The following is a 12,741-nucleotide window of genomic DNA, read 5'->3' as shown; positions in this document are numbered from 1 at the left end:
AGTGGAGGCTGATCCTGCACCTGCCATCAACATCCTTTCCATTCAGGCACTGCCTGAGTCACCTTTAAATTCCAGGGATGTGGCTGCTGAATCAGCCACAGATCTCACACTCTCTCGTGTCTTATCCTGGGTTTTGTCTGGATGGCCAGAGAGTTGTCCAGGCACTGAGTTTCAGAGTTTCCGGCTTAAGAGACATGAGTTATCCACTTTTCAGGGTTGTCTGCTGTGGGGCAGCAGAGTTGTCATTCCTACCTCAATGAGGTCTAGGGTCTTAGGTTCCCTTCACGAGGGTCATCCTGGCATTGTACGAATGAAGGCGCTTGCGCGCAGCCATTTGTGGTGGCCTGGGTTAGACAAAGAAATTGATGCTAAGGTGCACACATGCTACCTTTGTCAGCGCTCATGCCCAGAAATGCCCCAGGCTCCTGTGCATTGATGGGAGGAAACAGTCACCATGGTCTAGGGTGCACATCGATTATGCTAGGCCCTTTCAGGGTCAATTCTTCTTGGTCCTGGTTGATAGCTATTCAAAATGGCTTGAGGTTGTACCTGTCTCTTCCACCACCACTGCAAAGATCATTCAAATACTGAGGGGGATTTTTGTTGCACATGGGCTTCTGGATGTTTTGGTGTCTGACAATGGCCCTCAATTCACTTCTTCTGAATTCCAAGCTTTCTTACAGGCCAACATGATTCGTCATGCCACCTCTGCGCCTTTCCACCCTTCCACCAACGGTATGGCTGAACGGATGGTCCGCATCACCAAGGATGCTTTAAAGAAACTGACCTATGGGGACTGGCACCACAGGTTGGCTGATTTTCTTCTTGCTTACCGCACCACACCTTCAACTTCTACAGGAAGAAGCCCAGGTGAACTTTGCTGGGGGTGCAAACTGATTACTAAACTTGACCGGTTGCATCCGGACAGACTGCCTCCTAAGGTTACACAACCCAGGGCACCGAGGCAATTGCAAGTGGGTGCCCTGCTATGGACCCGTAACTACGGGCCAGGTCACTTGTGGGTTCGTGCTGTAGTATGCAAGGTTACAGGTCCCTTGTCATACGAGGTCTCGTTGGATGACGGCATATCGACCAGCTGCGTACAAGACTGGACTTACCTTCAGAGACTCCTGGTTCTTTTCCAGGGGGGAGGGGGACCTCTATGGGCAAAGGGATGGGTGTTGGCAGCAGCCAAGCACCAACAGAGAGGCCACAGATGGCCTATCACAAGATTCCGCGAGTGTTCCAAACAGGAATTCGTGGGAACTAGCTAGCACAGAGGCACCTACTCCAGCCAGGGAGTCACCCAGGGGGCATACTCATCATCCACTAGCACCATTCAGCACTCCAGTCAGGGAGAATAACTGGGAGCATCCTAATAATTCAAACATTGCAAGAGAGCTGGCACACAATCTGTCTAGTTGGCCCAGCACTGCTACTGTTCCCAGAAGGGGGCATTCACACTGGGAGGTGGTCGGAGGGGCAAATCCCAATTCTGACATCTCCGGCATGGTTGAGAGTGCAAATGAGTTTTGGGATAGTACTGAAAACCCAGACAGTCCTACTATGGAACTGGGGAGTGGAGGAAGGCAGCCTCACGATAGGTTCAGTATGGGCCTGGGAGGCTCTACAGAGTTGCCCAACAGTGGCAGTCCTCTAGAGGGGCCAGAGAGCCTGCAACTAGGTCAACCAGGTTATGGAGGGAACAAAGTCCTGGTCTGACAAGCCCGGTGGGCAAGCAAGCAGACCAGGCAATGGGGCATGGTCCATGGGGACCACCAGGGTCCGAGAAAGGGGGCGAACCCATATCATTCCCTGGGCAAAATGTAATTGAAGATTATCAGGGCCTAAGGAGATCACAGAGAGCTAAGAAATCTCCTAAGTACCTTGAAGATTTTGTAACTCTGCTGGCAAAGCAGAAACAGTGAGAGGGTGTTCCTGTGGGAAATTGGAAATATGGGCACTGGGGAATTAATCTCCAGAACAATAGCCCGGCACCATTGGAGCAGGGGTTGGCACACCACGCTCGTGTTGAGGTCGCGTGTAACTATTCATGTAGTTATAGTCTTAGCCGGGGGGGAAGGGGTGTTGTGTCCTGAGCCTGCAAAGGCAGGCTCGGGACGTTGCAACAGTCCCGGGCAGTTGCAAGCTGCCCGGGACCAGACTGGCTGGCGCCAGCGCTCGCACGCATGCGCGAGGCACACTGCAGGCCTAAATGTTGCCTTTTGGCCCGGGGATTGTTATTAAGAGAGGCTGAGAGGCTTGCATGCCTCAGAGTTGTAATGGGGCTACAGAACAACAATAAAGAGGCTCCTGAAACTACGAGATGCTTCGTGACTTATTGCCAATAGCTGAGGACTCAACACAAACAATGAATGTGAATATTGGAGATACAATGGCCTCTTCCTAAGGACCAAATACTTTAACTCTTGACATATGTCTCATAACATCCATGAGAGAAAATTCTTCATAAAATAAACAGAGAGATCATCTCTGGTTTGTAACACAAGGCTCATTTCTTCCTCATAATGGGCCATGTAAATGATACTAACAGGATGGAAAATTGGAGTATTTCAATTGGCTGGACCGAACCAGGCACTAAATAGAGAGTAGCTTAATCAGTGATAGAGCCAGGAAAATACAGCTTGTCAAATGGGTGAAAGTGTGAAGCAAACATAAAAATTATGGCAGCAGGACAGAATCTGTTTCAAAGTAAAACAGACTCTGTTCATATTGGGTTCTGTTTTTCTACAAACACTGAAATCTAACCAACCTTGAAGTGATTTCCAAAGTCCAACCAGTGAGCTTTCCAGAATAGAGTTGGATATAAATCAGGTTTCCATTATTTGGTGGGGCAGAGGGTATCTCATAAACAGTTTGATACCAGCACTCAAACAAGGACTAAAAAAGTAAACATTTCAAGGGAACTCTTCCTGCATGAACTCCCTTTTGCTGATGACCCCACTAATGACAATGAAACACAATTCACTCTTCATAAACAGTAGAACAAGGTAAGGGCAAGACACATTTTAATTTGCAGATTGTCAAGAATTCAGGACAAGGACTAATTAAGTAAGTAGCTGGTGGTCTGCACATGATTTGAAGGGTTAGACTAAATCAGGGATGTCAAATTGCTGGCCTGCTGGCTGGACGTGTCACGTGGAAGCTGCGCCCACCCCATTGCCAGCAATGGCAGAACCATCCCGATACGTTGTGCGACGTCAGGTGACATCACGCGTTTGACATGTCTGGACTAGAGGAAGCAATTGTTTTAGATATATTTTTCCAAAAGTGCATTTGTGATCCTAATATAAGATATTTAATTCTAATGAAATGTCCCTAATCATAGAAGACCATAGTTACCAAAGTCTTGCATAATGAATTGTATGTAGACTCTTAAGTAGCATGGTCCTGTGCATTCATTATCTGGAATCTAATCCTGTTGCTGAATTATAGGTGCTGTGGATAATTGAACAAGGTTTCTTTGTTTCTCCTGCAAACAAAACAAAACAAAACAAAACAAAAAAACCAGATACAAGCAGACCTATCCACTGATAAAAACAAAACTACCACTTTCCATTTTTCAGGCTTAAAATGAGAAAATAAAGGGTAATAAGATTAAATGCTATTTACCTTTTAATGAATAAATTATCAATATAGAAAAGCCATAGTTTAACATTAGCTGGTAAATCACCTCCTGCTGAGCACAGTAGACATGTCTTTGTGGTGTTACTTTAAACTATCTGAAACCTCAAGTCTATTGAAACAATTTTTAAAAGGATTGGGGAATAGAAAATTGAGTTAAGTTTTATCTCAGGCAGTTTGTATTCAATCCATGCTCATAGTACTGAACTCAGTACTTTAACAAACTGGTGCAGGGAAAAACTCAAGTCTTACAAGGGTTCAAACGTTATTACGGTTATCTGAAGGACTGCCTCTTCCCAATTACATCTGCTCATCCATCAGATCAGACAAGAGAGGGGTGCTGGGGTTCATCTCTCAGGGGAGTACACATGGTAGCCCAAGGAGGCAGGCTAAATATTATCCAAAGGTAAGGTTAGTTCATTATTGTTCTTCTTCAAAGTTTCTGGTGATCACTTTGAAAGATATCTATGCCTTTCCCTAATTTTATGAGTTTGATTTCCTATAAGTATCTAATTTTATTGGGGGCTCATCTGTATCTTCAGCAGGAATTTTAGTTTAAATTCACCTTGTAACCATCTGATCAACCCACAATGAAACTTCAGAGTTCATTATAAAAGAAGTAGTAAAAAGAAAATATGTAGAAAATTTCTGAGCCTCAGATTTGTATCATTTGTATTAGCATCAAATTCACTGAAACCTTCTCTTCCTCTAGCCATCCTGTTTGATATTAGGTTGTTGAAATTCAGACACATATTCTGTCCTAATAAATCTAAGACTAGAGTCCCTCCATGTGGATACTGAAGTGTAATGGGGAAGGTGCTTGTGTTTTCTGTTAAGGTTGAGAGCTATGCTAAAGGTATATCACCAGAAAGTATACCAGAAGGATGGCCCAAGTCACACAGGTCTCAACTAAGGAGCCAGACTAAGAGAATCTACAAACCCATTAATCATGATGAGACAACAGAACAAGAATCCCATACCAGAGCGTTCGTTGCTTGGTTTAATAAGAACTGGGCAGGAGAAGGGAGCGAGGAAGGGGAAAAGGAAAAAAAATATTTACTTTAGCATTGACTTTTTAACGAGAAAGGGAATGCACTCTGCATATGCTTGGAGACATTTAGTTCAAGACAGTGCTCATATTTGAAACTCCTTTCCATTAAAGCAAATCAAATTCTGAAACCCAAATCAACTAAATATATAAACTATATCAGTGGTGGTGAACCTATGGCATGTGTGGCAGAGGGGGCACTTGGATCCCTCTCTGTGGGCACATGCACCTTGCTCTTTGGCTAGGTTTTCGCAGGAAAAGGCCATTTCTCAAGCCCTTCCTAGACAAAACAAGCCTCCGGAGCGAGCGCACTGTTTTCAGCTTTAAATTACAGCAAATCTGACACCAGAAACAGACTAACAGATTACCTGAGTGCTGCATGTGTTGCTCTCAAATGTACAAAGTATGAGCCAAGGTTAGACAAATTATCAGCATGCATACAACAGCAAAAATCACATTAATTGTTCAAAAGCATGCCTAATGCAAACTTTTACTTTGCAATAAAAATTGTTTGTATCGTTGAAAGCTTTGTTATTGTGTTTTTCTTTTAAGACAAAAAATGTTAATGTATGAGTTGTTTTTTCTAAATGAAAACTTCAGTATTTAGGTTAAATTGCCATGTTGGCACTTTGCGATAAATAAGTGGGTTTTGGGTTGCAGTTTGGGCACTTGGTCTCTAAAAGGTTCACCATTACTGAACTATATGATGAATTCAAGGAAGAACTTCTACTGTCTTCCCAAAGTGATAATGCAAAGAACAAGCAGTGGCTGTGATGAGAAGAGGCATCTCTACGTTCTTTGTCAGGATTCCCAGGTGGACAATAAATTCCATCTGAACAGAGCACAGCTTGATTTCTAGAAGCAATGATTCATCCAGAAACCAGCTTTTTTAATTGACTTGTTGTTCCCATAAGTGCAAGCATAGCAATTCTGCTGTTCCTGCTTGCAACCTGGTGTTGCAAGCCCTCCCCAGCATGGTGGAATTAAAAATGGCTGTTTCCCATTGTCCTCTCATCCTGAAACTATAATCTGCCTTGCTTTAAGTACTCTGAACGCTGGAGGAACCTGGAGACACAAGTATCCATAGAAATTGTGAGCGGCTGCCCTTTGCATTTACAAAGTGAGGAAACCAGCAGTGTGAAGAGTGTCTGGACTCTTTCATCTGGGCAGGTCACAATCGCTTAAGGAAAGTGGTGCTGGGAACCACTTGCCATTCTTGTTCCTTTTGCTAGTTGTGGAAGAGGTTCTCTATGCTGGGTTGCAGGGAAGGCAGCAGATGCTGCTCCTGTTGGATTTGGGATTGCAAAGTGGGGGGCAAGGGGATAGGAAGAAATGTCCCACCCAGGCAATTGGTGGGGAACAAGTGTCCTCCTGCGAATCGCCAGGAATGAGGGGGCAGGGGAAGAGGGCAAGTGGACCAGTGGTGGCAGGGGAGCTTTGGCGGAGGGCCAGCTGGGTATGAATGTCCATGGTGGATCAGCTGTAGTGGGGAGCCTGCAGCAGCTCATGCTATTTTCTGCAAGATAGGTCAACTAATCCAGGGGTCTCCAACCTTGGCAACTTTAAGACTTGTGGACTTCAACTCCCAGAATTCCTCAGCCAAAAACATTCTCTGAACTTAAGTGCACAAAGTAAAGAAAAACATTAAGATAGGCAGTGAGCGCCCCCTTCCCTTTTATTTTTGCAAAGGGAAAATAAACAAAGGGAAAAGTACACACCGGAAGCTTTGAAGCTGTTTCTCCCTTTTTTTCTATCCACTATCCATGTTTGACTTCATTACAGTAGTGGCCAAAATTGTGAAACCTTTTGGGAAATGTGTATTTTTGAGGTTTGATGGCTAATAACACCACTTTTTTGGGAGTAGTGCCATAACATTATATATCAATGGAAAGATAATTTAATCAAGAATGTAATGCAACAAGGTTTGTTCAATTATTTGTACTGAATTCTATGAAACATTATAGCTAAATAACCAGAAAAAGGAAGCACAACTTGCTTAGGTTGATATCAGGTAGCTTTCCTTCATCTGATTGTAGCCAAAGAGCATGAGTATTTAGAGAGCCAATCAGGTGTCATCTTGTTTTGGCAACGAGCCAAACAGATCACAGTTGGATTCAGTTATTGATGTCATGTATTGAAGCTGAGAGGAGGACATTTGTCAATGTGTTATGTGATTGCTATCATGTTGGTTGGGTTTTTTTGTGTTCTTTCATTTAGTGAGCTTGTGAAACATAATAAAATTAAAGTAATGGTGCAAAGAGTTGACTGGTCACCCAGAAAGCAATGTAAAATAGTATTATTAAGTGAACAAGGCTACAGTTATAAAGAAATTAGAAGAAAAATTGGTGGAAACTTAACCAAAGGTGGCATTTCTACTGTACACTTTTCCCAAAAGGTTTCCACAATTTTGGCCAAATTACAAGCTTGCTCAGAAGCACTGTACTAAAATCTTAATCTGGTTGCACCAACTAAGAGATCAGAAATACTAGGAAGTATTAATGGGATAATTATAAATTCATAAAATTACAAGTTTGCTCAAAAGAAGTGAAATGTTATGTTAAATCATATATCAAGCAAATTCATCAATCATCAAAACACTTTATGGATAATTGAGATAGGTAAACTAAGGGATATAAGAAAATCATGAATAAGGATGCATGAGAGATGGAGAACTGTAAGGTAATGTGGATTGAATTAAGTGCATTTAAATCAAATTTATTCTGGGAGTTAGAGCTCTTTGGAAAACCATCTTCAGTGGACAAGATTGTTCTGGAAGGAGGTAGGAAAAGAAATAGAAAAAAGTGTTTGGAATTATTTTTTTTAAAGTGTTGGATGGATTAAAGGAGAGAGGGATGTAGGGAACAGAGTGCTCAGTTAAAACTGGAAGGAGAAGCAAAAGAAATTGCTTAAAAATAAGCATGAACATAATTCTAAATCAAACACCAGGCAGAATCAGCAGCCACCAAAGGACATTGTGGATGAATGTGATAGGTGACGTAGGGCAAGGGTCCACAACCCCCGGTCCATTGACCAGTACCGGGCCATGGCATGTCAGCAACCGGTCCACACAAGCAAGGAAAGCCCAATCCACAGGATGCAGGCAGCACACAAAACCATGCCCCCTCTGGTCCGTGGAAAAAATCTCTCTCCACGTAACCGGTCCCTGGTGCCCAAAAGGTTGGGGACCTCTGATCTAACGGCAGAAAGGAAAACATGGTGGATTTCAAAGTGAAACATGGAAACGCTACTTTGTATCTTGTTTAAAGTGGTTATAGTATTTTAATATTGCATTCATATTACTTTTGTAGATAAGAGGGAAAAAATACTCATCTCAACGTCTTTGGCCTGAACCACTTTTTTTTCCAATTTTGTGGTGAGAATTGTGAAAGGGAAGATCCACATTCTTTGATCCCTCTCATAAATTTCTGTGGCTCTTGTTGCAGGGCAGCCTTTTGACCCAAGAAGAAATTTTGCAAGTACTGTTTCTAATGTGATCTGTGCAGTCGTCTTTGGCAATCATTTTGATTATAAAGATCTTATCTTCATAAAGAACCTGCAGATTGTGGAGTCTCAAATAAGATTTCTTACTAGTTTCCTAGGACTGGCATGTTTTTCCTCTCTGATGTTCCTCCTATCACAAACACTCATTTTTACTCGTGGGCCTCTGTGTGTGTGACAGTGTCCAAATCAGAGATGTGAAGTCTAGATGTGATGAGTGACTAAGCATGACAAACTAGTTCTAGACATCTAGCAAAACTAAGCTATCCAAACATCAATTGGTTCTCAGCAAACTTCTTATTTCCCATGGGATCATTTCCTTCTCTTGTAATTCCTTTGGTCCTTGACCTGCTTGTTTCTAAGAATCACTTATTTCTTAACTAGTCAGAGAGGTCCAAATATGGGATTTCACTGAAGGGGCTGATTCCTCCTAATATTAATGTTTCTCTATAGTTTCTTAATCCCTTGAATGAAAAGTTGTTTTTAGTTCTCATGCATCATTCCTTGTTGTTTTAACAAATGACATCCAGCCAGTCTCTACCTCCCTGCAGCCAATACATTTGTGATATAAGGACAATATCAATATTACATTCACACTAAAATACTATATTATATATAATATTTTTTAAGTGCAATGCTGTATGTACAGGTACTGTATAAATCATATTAGCAGTGCTAATTATCGTATCAAATTGTGGACAGGTGCATCTCTCCTTATCATGGCTTTTTTGACAGTTCCCTTATGTTTATCTGCACAGGCAACTTCTTTGTCCAGTCTTCAAGGACTTTGGCTTTTTTCACCATTATCCTTGTGGAATAGAGGGGGGTGGAGGCTAGGAAAACAGTGGGCGAGTTGCTTGACAGAGCCTAGCTGAGGAGACATCTGGGGAAAAGCTTTTAAAGATGCTATTCTTCAATTAACTTATTAGAAATATACATTGCCATTATAATTTTCTAGATTCTATATTTACCTGTGCCTAGAATTAAAAATAGTATACTGAAATTCTTGTGGTTCTTGTATTTTGATCTTGAACCCATCTGAGGGTTGACAATTAGTAATATCAGAGTAAAAGCTACTATCTGAATATTTGGGGCGTTAAGCCTCCACAATAATAACCTAAAGAAGCATAATTTTTAATGTGTGCTATGTGACAGGTGTACAATATTTTCCCAAAAACAATGGAATACTTTTTTGGACAACATATCAAGTCTTTTGCTGACATTGAAATAATTCTGTGATTATATCCAGGGCTTTTTTTCTCACAGAACGCCCAGAATGGAGTTCCGGCACCTTTTTGGATGGAACCTTGTAGGGTAGGCAAGGCAGTTTGTATGTGTGAGTTCCAGCACCTTTTTTTTTTAAAAAAGCATTGATTATATCCATGAGAAGGTGGAATTGCACAAGAAGATGTTGGATCCCCAGACCTCGCGTGACTATATCGATTGCTTTCTTCTTAGAATGGAGAAGGTAGGCATAGATACCCTATTTGCATAACTGTATAAATATTTCCAATATGCATCTAAGATGAAACTAGTTCATCCCAGATGATGATGATGAAGAAGAAGAAGAAGAAGAAGAAGAAGAAGAAGAAGAAGAAGAAGAAGAAGAAGAAGAAGAAGAAGAAGAAGAAGAAGAAGAAGAAGAAGAAGAAGAAGAAGAAGAAGAAGAATCATTCTTCTTCATCTTCCGATCTTGCCCTACTTCTTTGAGTTGTTCTGTGCTCTGGCTGGTGTCAGCTTTGAAGGTGTCCAGACACTGTGTTCTTTGCTGGCATGTTTCCTTTTACAGCTAACTCTTCCAAACATAATTGCTTTCTCCAGTAAATTCCCTGGCAGGAGGCAGTTTTGTGATTTTGCCTTCCAGTGACATGTCTGGCATTATGCATTCCAGTACTTGCTTGTTAGTCACCTTTGCTGTCCAAGGAATATGCAGGAGCCTTCTCCAACATCACACCTCAGATGAGTCCATCCCATATGAAGGAATATGACAATATTTATTCTTCCCTTCTTTTTTGCTTACTTTTGGAGCAACTTCATAGCCATTTGTTGGCATATTTTCCTATTGCAGGCATAATTGTTTCTAAACTTATCCATACTATTCTCCCAATTAGGCCAAGCATTAGAAATGAAGGCTACTATTTTTTAAGACATAATTCTTCTAAAAATGAGTATGTATAGAAATTTGCTTTTTGGGCTAATTTAAATTTTACGAGACAAGCAAGCTGTTCCTTCCTCGGCATCTAATGCGGATACAAAAAATATCTTAGAATTGAAGACTTTTTCCATATATTCTAAAGTCAGTCTGGTTAAATTACATTTCCTATAATTGAAAAAAGAATTTCATGAAGAGTTTCATGAAATACTTTATTTCAATTCCCAGTAGAATTTTTATTCTTCCATTTCCCTTTCTGTTTTCTTTTCAGGCAGAACTGACTTGAGGATATCTACACTACTGAAACTGTTGTGAATAGTGTGCATGGGCTCTTTGCTGCTGGGACAGTAACCACAAGCCATGTTTTGCTGTGCAACCTCCTGTATAAATGGTAGTTCAATGAAGGTGTAAAAGGCTGAGAAAGTGAAAGGCTCTGAACCTCTTCTCAATATTTTTCTCTCACAGCTAGGGTACAGCAGGAGATTGATGACGGGGTGGGTGCAAACCTCATTCCAAGCATGGAGGAAACTTTGAAGAAGCCTTTCACAAATGCCGTGATCCAGGAGGTGCAACAGCATCAGAAAATGAATCTTGACAACCTTCCCCAGGCAACAGTTTGTGACACAAAATTCCGTGGTTACACCATTCCCAAGATGTGGTGATATAGCCATTTGTCAAGATATTATGTGGAATAAAAGAAAAAAAAAGATGACTGTTATGTATCAAGAGATCTTTCATATCCAAGGAAGTTCGAATAAATATGCATTAAACCAATGTAGCTCCCTTCCCTCCAGGTTCACGAAGCATTTACAGAGTACTCCCAACTGTCCTGTTTTATGTTAGGCAAGTGGGAACCAAAGACTCTTTCTCTCCACATGAAGTAGTATCAGTCATCTTGTTTCTTCCTCTCCCTCTAGAACACGACTGTTGTGCCAGTCCTCACCTCTGTACATTTTTACTCTACTCAATGGGAAACTCTAGAGAAGTTCAACTCAGATAATTTTTTGGATGAAAAGGGCCAGTTCAGGAAAAGACATGCCTTCATGCCATTCTCAGCAGATATGTGCCTCTAGAACAGTGGTAGGCAACCTCGGCTCTTTTATGACTTGTGGACTTGAACTCCCAGAATTCATGAGTCAGCTATGGTGACTCAGGAATTCTGGGAGTTGAAGTCCATGAGTCAAAAAAGAGCCGAGGTTGCCTCCCCCTGCTCTAGAACAAATTGTATTACAAATTCAAATGTTTAACCAATCCATGTTATTCTTTTATCAGACACAAATCTAGTAGCTGTACTTTCTTCTTTTTTGCTATTTCAGGGAAGAGGGCCTGTGCAGGAGAGGCCCTGGCTAGGATGGAGCTCTTCCTGTTCTTCAGCACTCTGCTCCAGAACTTCACCTTCTACCTGGATGGGGACACCAAAGACACGGATATAATGTCTCTGTTTATGATCTTCCAGAATAAGAATCAATCCCCCCTTATACGAGCCGTTAAACGTTCAGTGGACAGTTGTGTTCTATAATTAGGAGAAAGTAACAAAATATGTGGGATGGCTATTACACGTTAAGGCAATCGTAAAATTGATGTGGAATACCAATACAATAATTTTTATAGCAAAGATAGCTACTTTTACCTATGATTAGACTACATGTTTTGGCTCAGTTAAGAAAAGTTTCATTGATGTTTCTCTAAGCTACATTCTGCAAATTAGCAATATATAATTTGTAGTGGAGATTTTAACTTTATACAATGTTCTCAGAACTATGAGAAACTGAGTTTGTGGACTTATATTTGAAAATAAAGGTGATCTTTTATTGATATGCTTGGACTAAATATAATGTTATGTTAAATCTGTTGATATCTAACAGTTGTTTTAAAGACTCATAAACTGTGTCTTGTATATGACTGAACTATAATATTTGTTTGACAATATATGCAATTGAAACATATTTTAATTTAATTTTAATTTTTTAAAATTTTTGGACACTAGCATAAACCATTTTTTCATGCAAATGTTACCCCATCCAAATAAAAAGCAAAAAAAAAAAAGGCACTTTTCAGATTCTCAAAAATGTCCAGCTTAAAACCCCAGCATTTAGATCTATGAAATTTGGCATGTTACCTCTTTCTGTGATCCATCTATTTTCTAGATGGAATTCCATCTAATTCCATATACAAAGCAACAAACCACATCAGCAAACATTAAAGCTACTTATGTTTTTTTTAAACTAAATAATGAGTGAACCCAGAAATGAAATTGTATCAGGAATAGATTGTTTACGGGGCTTCAGGTCCAGTCCTTGGGACAGATTGAATAGGCTTGACGTAGCTCTAGAAAATATGCAGAGGTTTAAGATTACACAACCACAGAAATAAACTTCAATGGCTTTTTGAGATAAAC

General features: G+C 40.8%; 1 long non-coding RNA gene across 1 annotated transcript; it reads left to right on the top strand.

Annotated features, from left to right (window-relative positions):
- Nucleotides 1-2,639: 2,639 nt before the first annotated feature.
- Nucleotides 2,640-12,160, top strand: LOC120317802. The gene is made up of 2 exons (XR_005559314.1): nucleotides 2,640-3,011; nucleotides 11,660-12,160. It is a non-coding gene; the product is annotated as an uncharacterized LOC120317802 (long non-coding RNA).
- Nucleotides 12,161-12,741: the final 581 nt, after the last annotated feature.

The sequence above is a fragment of the Crotalus tigris genome, unplaced genomic scaffold (genome assembly GCF_016545835.1).
Source record: "Crotalus tigris isolate CLP2741 ecotype Arizona unplaced genomic scaffold, ASM1654583v1 scf7180000019826.329540, whole genome shotgun sequence".
NCBI lineage: Eukaryota > Metazoa > Chordata > Lepidosauria > Squamata > Viperidae > Crotalus > Crotalus tigris.
Note: the sequence above shows the minus strand (reverse complement) of the source record. Positions and strands in the feature narration are given on the sequence as shown.